The 12655-nt window shown below is 39.4% G+C and overlaps 1 long non-coding RNA gene across 3 annotated transcripts in view; it reads left to right on the forward strand.

Annotated features, from left to right (window-relative positions):
• The window catches only part of LOC136792817 (uncharacterized), a 407046-nt gene that overhangs the window by 34336 nt on the left and 360055 nt on the right, over window positions 1-12655 (forward strand). For all 3 annotated transcript variants that reach the window (XR_010837281.1, XR_010837280.1, XR_010837282.1), the window contains exon 2: window positions 364-451. This is a non-coding gene — a long non-coding RNA (uncharacterized lncRNA). The remainder of the gene's footprint in view (window positions 1-363; window positions 452-12655) is intronic.

Below are 12655 nucleotides of genomic sequence, written 5' to 3' on the forward strand. Positions count from 1 at the left end.
CTTTGTCTTAGTTGGACAGTTGAGTCTATTTACATATATTTGGATCTTCTTCCACCTTCTTTTTAAATTTTGTTTGACCAGACTCCTTTTGTGCAGTAAGTAGGTTGAGCTTTCCCCACTAAGGTAACGAAATTATCAAGGTGTTTATTGAGCACAGTTTAATACACATACACAGATACATACCCCTCTAAGAAGTAGGTTATTTTTACCTTCATTTTACATCCAAGGAAACTGAGCCAGAATGGTTAATTCCCTGGCTCTCGGTCACAAAGCATTTGTGTGGCAAAGATTAGATTTGAACCAAGATCTTCTGGAATTGTAGTCCAAGTCCCTTATCTTTTCATGCTTCCATCTTGTCTTCAGGATAGAGTCATCTCCGGTGGAACTGAAGATAAGGAAGAAGATCAAAGGAAGAAGAGGACTTCAGGAAAAGCCAGTAAAGAGTGCTGAGGTCAGAACTTTTATTGTCTTTAAAAAAGGATTGATTAGAGTTTTGAAAGTAAACAACTTTTTGCTGTGTTCTTGTTTCTTTGATGGAATTTACTCATCAGAAAGTGATGATGTTTGCTACAATATAAGCAGCGTTTAAACACATAGTCATTTTTTTATTAGTTATGGTATTTCACCCATGATGAAATGGAATTTTCATAAAACCATAATTTGGAACAGAAATGGATGGTGATGTTGTCAGTTTTCTTGATAAGTAGAGAGATATGAAGAATATTATTGAACAAGCCTGACAATGAGAACACCTAAGCCCATGTTTATTTCAGTGATTCACAAAAGAGATCAAAGTAAAATTTTTCTCTGTTTAAAGTATTATGTTTTATTGTTTAAAAATTCACTTGGCAAGAATTTCTTGAGAATTTTTCTCAGGGTCACTGAAGCTAGTTTTGGTAATAAGTTTAGGATTTGAAGGCAAACAGTGATTTGGTTGAATGAAAATTTGATCATTAATTGTCTAAAAATATAGAGATTGTGTGATCGAGGGGTAGGGAGGCAACTGCAACTATTTTGGGGGGACTGAAGACTCTATAAATGTAAACAGTCTGATTTTGTTTATGGATTCTATGAAATTTCAAGGTAATCATTTCTTCTGCCTTAGTTCACAGCAGCAGCTTTGTAGATCTAGTGCTATGTCCCCTTGTCTAAGTTGTAACCCCTTTATGGTGATGTGGAGCTTCTGATAAGAGGTCTAAGTAGCTTGAACATACAGTGAGAATCACATTGAAGCTGGCTTCAGAACCCTAGTTTTGTAGGTCTAGGTGACTAACATCTTTGATAAAGTAAGCTGAAAAATCCATTTTTAAATGAAATGTACTTATTTTAAAAGTAAAATACCTCTTAAGTGAGCAGAATCTGCAGTTCTAGATCTTTGTAAAAAATTTTATTATTTATTTAATTGAAGTCTAGTTGATTTACAATGTTGTGTTAGTTTCAGGTATACAACAAAGTGATTCAATTATACGTACATATATGTCTTTTTTCAGATTCTTTTCCCTTATAGGTTATTATAAAATATTGAGTATAGTTCCCTGTGCTATACAGTAGGTCCTCATTGGTTATTTATTTTATATATAGTAGTGTGTCTATTGCAAATCTTATAGATCTTAAATGAAATTTGGGCATAAACAAAGGCTGAGTGTCACTTTTATTCACTGATAATCTATGTTACCGAAACAGGATGCTGATTGTTGATGTTCCTTTTCTTCTATTTTAGGATCACGTCTACTTTGTATTAGTATGGGAAGAGTCTGTGAAATGTACCAATAGTTAAAAGATATTGCAGTAGGCTTTTAACTGTCTCCTCTCTTTTATTCTTGTTCTGTACAATTTTACACACATATTGCCATTGGAATAATTTTTTTAAGCCGGTTGAATCTTATGGATAAAGTGCTAACCCTATAGCTTGGACTAAAAGCTATTCCCAGTCCAGTCCAATCCCAACCTGCATTCTGTTCTCAACTCCAATCCTCCATTACCACCTCCACACACACACACACACACACACACACACACACACACAGACTTCTAACCACTTGGTATTTGTTCTTACTTTCTTTGCACATGCTATTCACACTGCCTAAAATGCTCTTGACTCTCTCTTCTACCTCTGTAATCTCAAGACCCTGATTAAATATCACTTCCTCTTTGAAGCCATACAGAACCTACTTCCTATAGTTGTTTCTTTCTCTGTGCTTTCAAAGCACATTATAAATTCATCATTTTATGGAATTTACCAATCATATTCTAGTAAGCCATAAACTATAAGATGTTGCAGTACAGTGAAAGCTGCAAAGAGTAGCTGCATAAAGATTAACTTTCCTCTTCTAGTTTACTACCATGCTTTTGTCATTTCCTACCTTTCTCCTAATTAGTTCTGGTGTGGAAAAAGAATAAAATTGCTGCTGGAAAAAGAATAAAATTGCTAAGTCCCTTGCTGGTGGGACTTAGACTTAAGTAAGTAATGGAGAAGATAAAGAGGACTAGTAGTAAGAAATGACAGCAAGGAGACAGGGAGATTCTGTGACCCTAAGGTGGTCTATATGGGCCTGCTGTTCGCAAGTAGCCATCTGTATCTAGGGGATGCACAGGAAACAGGCGTATGTGAATCTAAGATTACCTGTATAAAACGCATATTCTGCTTAAGTCTAAGAGGATTAGATTAAACATGTGCAAAAAAGAATAGCCTTCTACAAGTGTTAACATTTCTGTAAAACTCATGTTAATCATATATCCTATTTTAATGTAACAGAAACACGAGTAAATGTTTATGCTGAAGTAATATAAAAAATAGTTCAGTTTTTACTTAAAATTTGGAAAAGTGTAATAGTCTGCTAACCACAGTTTTAGAAAGATGAGCTATTCAAGGCTATAGACTAGTCTGGTAATAATAGTAACAGTTGCCATTTATTCAGTGCCTATTAAATCCCAAGCACTGTGAGGAATGCCTCATAACTTATTTTATTTTATATATTTTATTTTATTTAACCCATGCAAAGCTAGGTACAAGCACCCCCATTTTATAGAACAGACAACTGATGCTCCAAGAGGTCAGGTAACTTGCTTAGTGTCACCAGTGTGTGGAGAGAGTCTGAATTAGATTTCCAGTCTTTCTGCCCCCAAAGCACATGCTCTTTCTGTCATACCAGGTTGCCTCACAAAGTAACTTCTGAGTACGAACATCTATGAAGAAATAAAGAGTTTCTCAAAAATCTGATCTGCAAACTAATACCTACAACTCAACAGCAAATGAGTCTACTAGTTAAGAGAAATATATTTAAGAAATCAATTTGGTGTCCCTAAAAACATGCCTACCACATGCCACACAATGACTACAAAAACACTCAAAATAACTGACCAGATATAGTTATCTCTTGAAGGTTTTCCACCACTGTCTAGCCCAACATGAGGCCCTCTGACATTGGGCCAGGGGCACCACGTAGAAGTTGTGACCTACAACCCTGTCTGTCCATGGCCCTGTTCCACACTTCAGTCTCCTCTCTGCTTCTCTTGGCTTCCTGTTTTCTGACCTTGTGTCTGGTCACAGCATTCCATGCTGTCTTCTTCATTTTACTCTCTGCCTTACACAGGGTTCTTTCCCTTCTGGGTACAGTCTTGTTGATTCCATTGACATTGGCATACCTCTAGGTTCACAATGCAGGCTATGGCCTTAACAGATTCTCCTGTCATGATGTTTATCCAAGAGTAGTTTGAAAACCACTTCTGTCAAGATTATATTGGGAGGGAAGCTTGTGAAATATCTGAATTGACTGAATGAGGACCTCTGGAGAGTGGGGCCCTGCAATCTGCACTTTAACAAGCTTCCTCTGTGATTTCTTTTGTGACCAGTGTTTTATAGGTACTGTTCTAGGTTTGATGTGATCCCTAGGCATCCCTATCCCTTTTCTCATCCTCTGCAATGACTCCCCTATATGTGAGGGCTCTGTGGCCTGACCTGACTCTGTGCCATGAGTGTGGTTAACTGTGGGTTGTTTATATTGCTTGGGCCTTTTAGAAAATCCTATCCTTAGAGTGACTGACTGCCTTTTGCAATCACAAATGTAATTTTCCCTTTACTTCATATATAACCTAAGTTTCCTCAAAGACTCATCTGTTCATGGGTACAAATAAAGCCACTTCATGTTTATAACCCAAATTTCACTGACTCATGCCCATACAGACATAATACAAGACCTTAATTTCCTGTAGAATTTTCCCTCAGTGTTTCTGGGAGGTTTTGGGATGGGCCTCCCAGGTGTCCTCAATGCTGCTCCTTTGCGCCGTGCTACTGGTTGATGTGTGTCACTTTTGGAGTCATTAGGCTATGCCTCTCCATGAATCCAAGGCTGGTGGCCCCCCTGCAGGTGTAGATCTCCATGACCAGGACTAGATGCTCTCTCTCTGTACTTTCAGAGCTGCAAACCCTTGAGGAGCCGGGGGTGATGCTTTGTTCCCAGGCATCCTGATTGGGTTGGAGCCAGTCTGTGTTTGGTACAGAAGTGAGAGGATGCTGTTTTCTCTGACTCTGTGTTGTATTTTTTCCACCCAAGCAACACTATTACTCTCCTGGGTCTCCAAAGTCCTTCTTATTCAATTTCCATGTGCAGCTCCTCTCTCCAACACCCCAAACACTAGTCTATATTTCCAGTCCGATCACTTCCTTGGATGCCCACAAATAAACCGTATTCCCCAAAGAAAACCACTGTGAAAAATCTACTCCTTATAGACCTGTTCACCAGTTCATCACAAATGCTCAGCCCTATCTATTTCTCTGAAGCTCATTTTAAACTTAGGTGGGGACTCTTCCCCTACCCAACGCACATCTTAACATCTGTTAAGTTCCTGACTCCAATGATCCCAGTTTTAGAGCTACTACAGAGAGACACTTGAGAAGAGTTTGCAACAAACTTTAGAACATAGGATAAGCTGTCAGAGTGAGAAAATGCAACAGTACAGATACTGGAAAATTATTTATTTTTTGTTTCAAAGAGGACGTCTGATAAATTTAAGTTGTAGAATATGAAAGAAAAGAAAGAAGTAGAGAATGGAGCTGCTTATGGGATTCAGCATCTAAATGAAACACAGTCTCCCCTACTTTTCTCCTCCTTTACCACACAGGGCCAGCTGTCATCGAAAGCTGTTTCCAAACCAATTACAATTCCTTTACCAGAAAGGAGGATAAAATCTTAACAAAGGAACAGATGATTGGATGCTATTGGTTCTTCTGACTCTGGAACTGCTTTAGAAAGGAAGTTGAATCTTTGCAGAATTATTATTATCAGTCATTCTTTATCACTTCAGCTTTCTTTATTGCATTCTCACACACAAAGTAATGAAAACATATAATAAAGAGAGTAAAACACGTAATGCATCACTGTGCAGTATTGCAATCTTAGCAAATCCAGTGTAAATGCCCTATAGGGAATACTTGAGCCTTCCAATACATTGCTAACAGTTTACATGATACTACATCATGTTATTTATCTACTAAACTTGTCATGCTTTGCTCTGCTAAATATCATGCCAGCATCAACCCCAAATAGCACTAGTACTCTTTTCCATTTTCCACATGGAAGCATATTTCTTTGCTGTCACTGGTTTTAATGTTTGCAAAGAGTAGCTCCAGCTCCTGAATAATTAATGCATAATGATTACTAAGCTACGGGTAGTTTACTATTCTAGCCCCTCTGGTCTTTGCAAAGTTGCTTGCTTTAATATGCACTTCGAATTGGAACCAAGAGGTTGTAAAAGTCATTAAGACGGCATGGAGCTCAGTCAATAATGATTTACAGAGTTTGGACGCATCCTGGGTTTTTCATTCATGGCTCTCAAGCCCCATCTGCTGCTTGTGTTCTTACTTGGTATCCTGTTTGCAAATGCTTCTCTGATGGAGGGTTTCTGTTCCGTTTACACTTAAAAGAATCAAGAGTTCAGGTCAAATACACATTTCCTCTGTGGTGTTTCCAACACTGGAAGATCATTGGCAATGACTAAATACACTAGGAATATTTCTGCCAAATATGTACATGTCAAGCAACTTCATTATCTCGTATGGTATGGACACTTAGTAAATATTAAATAATGGTAATAAGAATTACAAGAGTGATACATCCAAAGCACTGTAGAAGAGACTTTTTAAAAGCTAGCTGGGAGTGTTTTAAAGAGGAGCAAGAATGTTCTCATGGTGAGAGTGGATGAGTACTTAACGTTAAGACTGACACTGCTATTTGCTGCTTGTGGTTTCTTCTCAAGGACATTCCTACAGATTAACTCAGACTTTAGTGATTCCCATGCGCTGTAAGCTGTGTTGTCCCAAAGGACAGAGATGGTCATTTTAGGGGCCTTGCCTGTGAGCTGGAATGATCAAATGTGCCAGGGATATCTAAGGAGAAGATGTGAGTGACTGTGGCAGGGCAAATTCCCCTTGGGTGGGCATTAGAATGAGAACTAGTTGCCTCTAGAAAGTCAGTGACTCAAATTTTATTCTCCCTGGTACCTGGTCTGGGGCTGAACATATAATATACAATAGAAAATTGGTCAAGATATTTGTGGGATGGTGGTAAATAGAAGAATATATTGTAAACACCATTCCACACTAACCAAATTGAAGTTTCGGTTTTATATATATATATATATATGTAAAAATATAAATATCTCTCTATCAATCGATCAATAGATATCTTGGTTGCTCAATGTTTTCCTCCCATGGAATATTATGCCATTTACCTTTTTTTTGGAGTCCCTCAAATATTTCCATTAAATACAATTCTTAAAAACATTTTAGAAGTAAATATATAAATGCTTTGAGTCTGGTTTTGTAGATTGAAAAAAGGATCCCAGTTTGCTTATGGTAGGAGATGTTAATTCTTTGAGATGGTTCAGAAAAGGTTTTTGACTAAGTGAACCCTGGTGACCACCACGTTAGCATAACCCTAAAAGTCAAACTTGCTATTTTGTCCTCCCCCAGCAGACCAAGCCTTACCTACTGTAATTGGTGCTTTGCCCTTTCCAGCTCTTAGATTGTTGCTAGGCCTGGCACTGGATTAAATGGAAGGGACCCTTGTCATTGTGGAGTAAATGGAAGGGGGAGTAAAAGTGTGCATTGCTCCATGCCTGCGACTGGTTTGCTAATGAATCATTTGTCAGAGAGGAATGAGGGGGAAGAGAAATAGCTGCAAAATGACCCGAGAAGCCCCACAGTATGCTGTATGATTAAATAACGGACCGAGTATCACAATCTCTGAGTACTTTAGAGAAATAGAAGGCATTGACCACAAGTCAGTATCACATTCTGCGACAGATTCCCCACAGAGGACTCCCACTGAGTCAGATTCTTCCACAGTTTATGGTGTGCAGTGAGTCCATTGGACATATCCTTAGTTTAATGGGTTGGTTGCCGATTGCCATAATGGAAGGAGTGGGGGTGAGAAGAGTCAGGGAGTTTCAGGGGAGACCACAAAAATACTTTGGTTCAGTCCTCGGGGCTCTCCCTACCCCATTGCCCTCTCCCTCCAGGTGTCAGGGCCCTATCTTCCTTTCCAGGTGTTTATGGTTACTTGTGTGAGTGACCCAAGCCATCGAAGGGGAGGGGAGGTGACTGTCCACATGAAATGGGTTTAAGGGAATGGAGAAGCAAGTTTAACTCCTGCTTGTCAGCCAGTGGGGCACCCAGACTGCTGTGGCCTGGGTGCTGTCACTGCCGTCATGAAGCTCCTGGGGGCAAAGCTGGGCAGCCTCTCAATGGCCCTCCATTCCCACCCATGAGACCTCGCCTCACTCTTTCCCAGCCATGAAATTGTTTCCTAGACTGAATGACATAGCGGACCAAAGATCCTCTATTTTTCCTAATTTGGACCATCTGGTACCTGCATTTCAACTTGTCGAACAGGAGAAAAATATTTGACTCCATTCTTCTCTCTCCTCTGCTTTAATATACCTAAGGTGATTCATAATGCCTTGCTTGAGTCAGGAGAGACACCCTGTGGAACCTTTGAAGAAATTCTGGGGAGGGGGAGAGTTGATGTGGGAAGAGGATTGAACACAGTTAAAACTTTTAAACTATCCTGCCATATTAATTATTAGATATGCAGATAACCTCCTAAAGTGTGTGTGACCTTGGCTAAATAATTTACCCTCCTCTCTGTACCTTCATGTTTTCATTTATAATGGGTATAACAATTGCATCTAACTCCTAAGGTTGTCAGTATTGAAAGTATATACATATATACTTCAATATAGTACTGGGCATGTCCCATAAAGATATGCTCAGTGTGAAAGAGTCAGCCACCCTTACCACTTTGGAAGGCTGGAAAGCTACTATCACTTCCCAAAGCTCCTAGTCATAGTCTGGGATTGGGTCACGTTCCGAGCATCCCTGGCATGAGATACAGGGATACAGGTTTGGGCTTTAAAGTCAGAGAACCTCGATTTGAATCCTGGCTGAACCTCTTATTTGACTCTAAGCCAATTACCCAATGTGTTAGTTTCCTGTGCTATAAAAATTACCATAAGCTCTGTGGCTCAAAACAACAGAGGTTTATTCTTCTACAGTTCTGTGGGCTAGAAGTCCAAAATCAGTTCCACTGGCTCCAAATCAAGGTGTCACCAGGGCTGCAGTCCCCTGGGAGCTCTAAGGAATTCTGTTCCTTGCCTCTTCTGCTTCCGGCGGCTGCTGGTATTTCTTGGTTTGTGGCTACATACTCCAATTTCTGCCTCTGTAGTCACATTGCTTCCTCGTGTGTGTGTGTGTGTGTGTGTGTGTGTGTGTGTGTGTGTGTGTGAAATCTCCCTCTGCTTCCCTCTTATGACGACCCTTGTGATTACATTTAGGGGCCACTGGATAATCTCTTCATCTCAAAATCCTTAATTTATTGGTATCTGCAAAGATCCTTTTTCCTTATAAGGTAATGTTTATAGGTTTCAGGGATTCGGAATTAATATCTTTGGAAGGTTATTATTCTGCCTACTATTCTGGACTTCTCTTAGTCCGTTATTTCACTTGTAAAGTGGGAATAATAGTACCAAATTCACAGGTTACTGTGAGGATTAATTCAATGTGTTATACAATAGGTAGTAAGAGAGATCTTCAAAATTCCATTTAGACCAGTATAGCTGCAGTGTGCACCCTGCTGTCGTGTGGCAAGATGCAGCATGCAGCCTCTGTTTTCTGAAATGGGGTTAGGATGGTCGGAAGTGGAAAATCATAAGAAGTCATTAGTTTTTGTTCAGGTCAAACATTACAGGCCTACTCTTTGCTGGACACTCTTCTGAGGACTGAAATTACAAGGATAAGGCCCGGATCTTGAGGAGTTCCATTCCTGATCTATTCTCTTTGGGGTGCACAGTCATATGCAGTGTGAATCCACTGCATTGGGTGTCCTGCTAGGATGAGCCGAGAGCGCTGTGATACAGAGTGGCCGTGGAGTTGGCCAGGGAGGGCTTCGCATCTGCATGGGTGGTGACGTTGGGAAAATTCAGTTTGCCTGTGGATCCGGCCCTTGTCAGTTTCTTCGTGGTTACAAGTTAAACAGGTCATTTCTATGCCCTGTGGCTCCTGAATTTTGGAGTGGAGTAGATGATGATGCTATGGAATGAAAATAAAAATGTGAATAAAAACATGGATTTTACTGCTTGATTCTTCTCCAAAGCTTGCAGGTCACAGAGAGTTGTATTAGGGAGATGCTTTTCAATTTAGCACAGCGCCCAGGAGGGCTCTTAGTCCTTTTCTCCCACTTCCCAATTTAAGCATGACTGAATCTTTAATAATCAAACCAAATAAATGATGAAATGCCCAGTGACAGCTGGTGGGTTTGATGGAGCTGTCCCTGGAAATAGATTTGTAATTCTGTCGTGTTGATGGGAAAGAAGATGTTGATCAGTATGTTCCCAGTTCATTATCATGTTCATGAGGGCTGCTGCCTCATGATTTCCTGTCAGATCCCTTGTTCAGTCTGCAGTGGAGGTAGACCTGGGAATGTGTCATTCTCATCTATTGGGAATAAATATTGTTTTCTCCCAAATTGTTTCAGCCCTATAAGTAATTATTATATGAGAGCTAACAATTATAGTTCCAGTTTTAGAGAAGCTGATAAATTATGGGGATCCTATTTGAAGAGACAGGGCATATTTATCAAAAGATACCAATTCCCAGTAGCATGTTCCAAAGCAGCAAATGAGTGGCTCAAACACGGAGTTTTGGAAGAGGGTGGTGTCTGGGGAAGACTCCACTGAAGAGGTGGGTCCAGAGCTGAGCTTGCTCATGTTGGCAGTTGGGAGGAACTTGGAAAGGGCTTCCCAGGGACATAGAAAGAGTGGAACTAGTGAGGGACAGAGGCAGGAATGTGCTAATGTGCCTTTAGGACAAGATCTGTATCCATGTGGATAAAGTAGTATGATTAGAGCCATATGATTGTAAAATAAAAGTCTTAATAGGGAGGTTCAGTCCAGATTCACTCATCCAACATTCGTTTATTCATTCATCAGCTACTTATTGAGAGTATACTGTGTACTAGCCTTGACCCCGAAGTAATGTATTTTGTATGTTGCAGTATTGGTAATGAGAAACTAAGATTTTTGAGCATTGGAAAAAAGTAAAATCATGTAAAATCATGGAGTAAACTAAAAATGATAATCTGAGAAGATTCATTGAGCTGCCTTGTATAGAATGGATTAGAATGGGAGATACTGAAAATAGAGAGATGAGTTAGGGAACCATTGCAGATCAAAGACTTTGATAAGTGAGGCAGCAGAAGGAATGAATACAAGAGATATTATCCGGGGAAAGTGGCTGTTCTTTTGTGTTTCCATAACACTTTGTAGAATGTGTTGTTTGCTTACATGTCTATTTCCCCACTAGACTGTGAGCACCTCAAAGACAAAGGCAATTTACTCTTGTGTCTCTACAACCCCAAGGAATGTGCCTGGCACACAGTAAGTTCTCAAAAAACATTTGTTGACTTCCTGATGATTAAAAATGGATTGAATGTGAGAAATGAGAGAAAAGAAGAATCAGAAAAGACTCAGGTTCTTTGAACAAGGGAGGATTATGCATTATCAACAGGAAAGAAGATGGTCACAGCAGAGCTGCTACTTCAAGAAGATGTTCTGCTCTTATTGATCGGACATTTGTTGACGTTGAGGTGAAAATGAGACATTAAGTCTGATTTATGTTTCTAGGTTACATTTTAGGAAGAGAAACAAAGGGTCATGGCATCTAAGAGAGTGATTCAGAATCTTGGAGAGGAGGGAGACAGTGAATATAGTTAGAAAAAACCTATTCTTTACTCTCACACAAATCTGATTTTATACTTGGGAAAAATACAAATCATAGAAAGGGACTTAAATATTTGCTTATCAACAGGGGAATGAATTTTAAAAGATTAATATACTTTGATAAAAAGTCTAAACAGAGATCTTTTCTAACACCCTTAAAACCATACCTTACAGATCTGGACAATTGTCTCAGAAGGCAGGCTCAGCAGGCAGGCAAAGAAGGAATCCTTCATCCCATTTTTAAAGTCTTATATACCAGAAACTTGGAATAAATTTGTGCCCATTGTAAATAATTCAATCACACAATTCAAACAGTACAGAAATGTTTGCCCTGGAGAGCAGAAAGTTAAAGTCCTCTTCACAGACATCCATATCATTTTCATTATAGGCAACCATTGATAGAAGTCTGGTTTTATTTCTATCATATATTTTAATCTATGCACATATAACACATACAGGGATTTTTAAAAAACACATAAGTGAGATCATACTATACATTTTTGTTTTGGGGTACCATTTTTTCTTTAACATCTATGATCTTGCCATGTCCATATATGTAAATCAGCCTCATGCTTTTAATGATTGCATGGTATTCCATTGTAATAATGAGTTAACATTATTTAACTATTTGCTGTATGTCAAGAACTGTGCCAAGCATTTACTATGATTATCTCATTAATATTTATGCCAATCCTAAGGGATGGGTACTTTTTTTTTTTTTTTTTTGCGGTACACGGGCCTCTCACTGTTGTGGCCTCTCCCTTTACGGAGCACAGGCCCCGGACGCGCAGGCTCAGCGGCCATGGCTCATGGGCCCAGCTGCTCTGCGGCACGTGGGATCTTCCCGGACTGGGGCACGAACCCGCGTCTCCTGCATCGGCAGGCGGATTCTCAACCACTGCGCCACCAGGGAAGCCCCGGGATGGGTACTTTTATAATCCCTATTTTGGTGATGAGAAAACTGAGGCATTAAGAGATTAGGTAAGTTTCCCAATAACACAAAGATAGCAAGTGTCAGAGACAAAATTTTATTCCAGGTAATCTGACTTTAGAGTCCTTATTCTATATTGCCCTCCTATGGATCTACTATAATTTATTATTATTTTTTAAATCACCATTAATGGACTCTTACTATGTTTTCAGTTCTTCAATTCATTCATTTATTTATTGAGCACACTGTTCTAGGTACTGGGGATTCAACAGTGAACAAACTAGGCAAAAATTCCTGTCCTTATGGAGTCTACTGGTGAAGATAGACAAGATAAATAAGTAAAGTATGTAATATTATAGATAAATAAAAAAGATAGCAGTGAAAAGAGATAGGACCTGTTGGGGGTTGAGAATTTTAGATACAGTGTTCAGATGAGGCCTTTTTGAGAAA

This window comes from Kogia breviceps, chromosome 16, assembly GCF_026419965.1.
Source record: "Kogia breviceps isolate mKogBre1 chromosome 16, mKogBre1 haplotype 1, whole genome shotgun sequence".
Taxonomy (NCBI): domain Eukaryota; kingdom Metazoa; phylum Chordata; class Mammalia; order Artiodactyla; family Physeteridae; genus Kogia; species Kogia breviceps.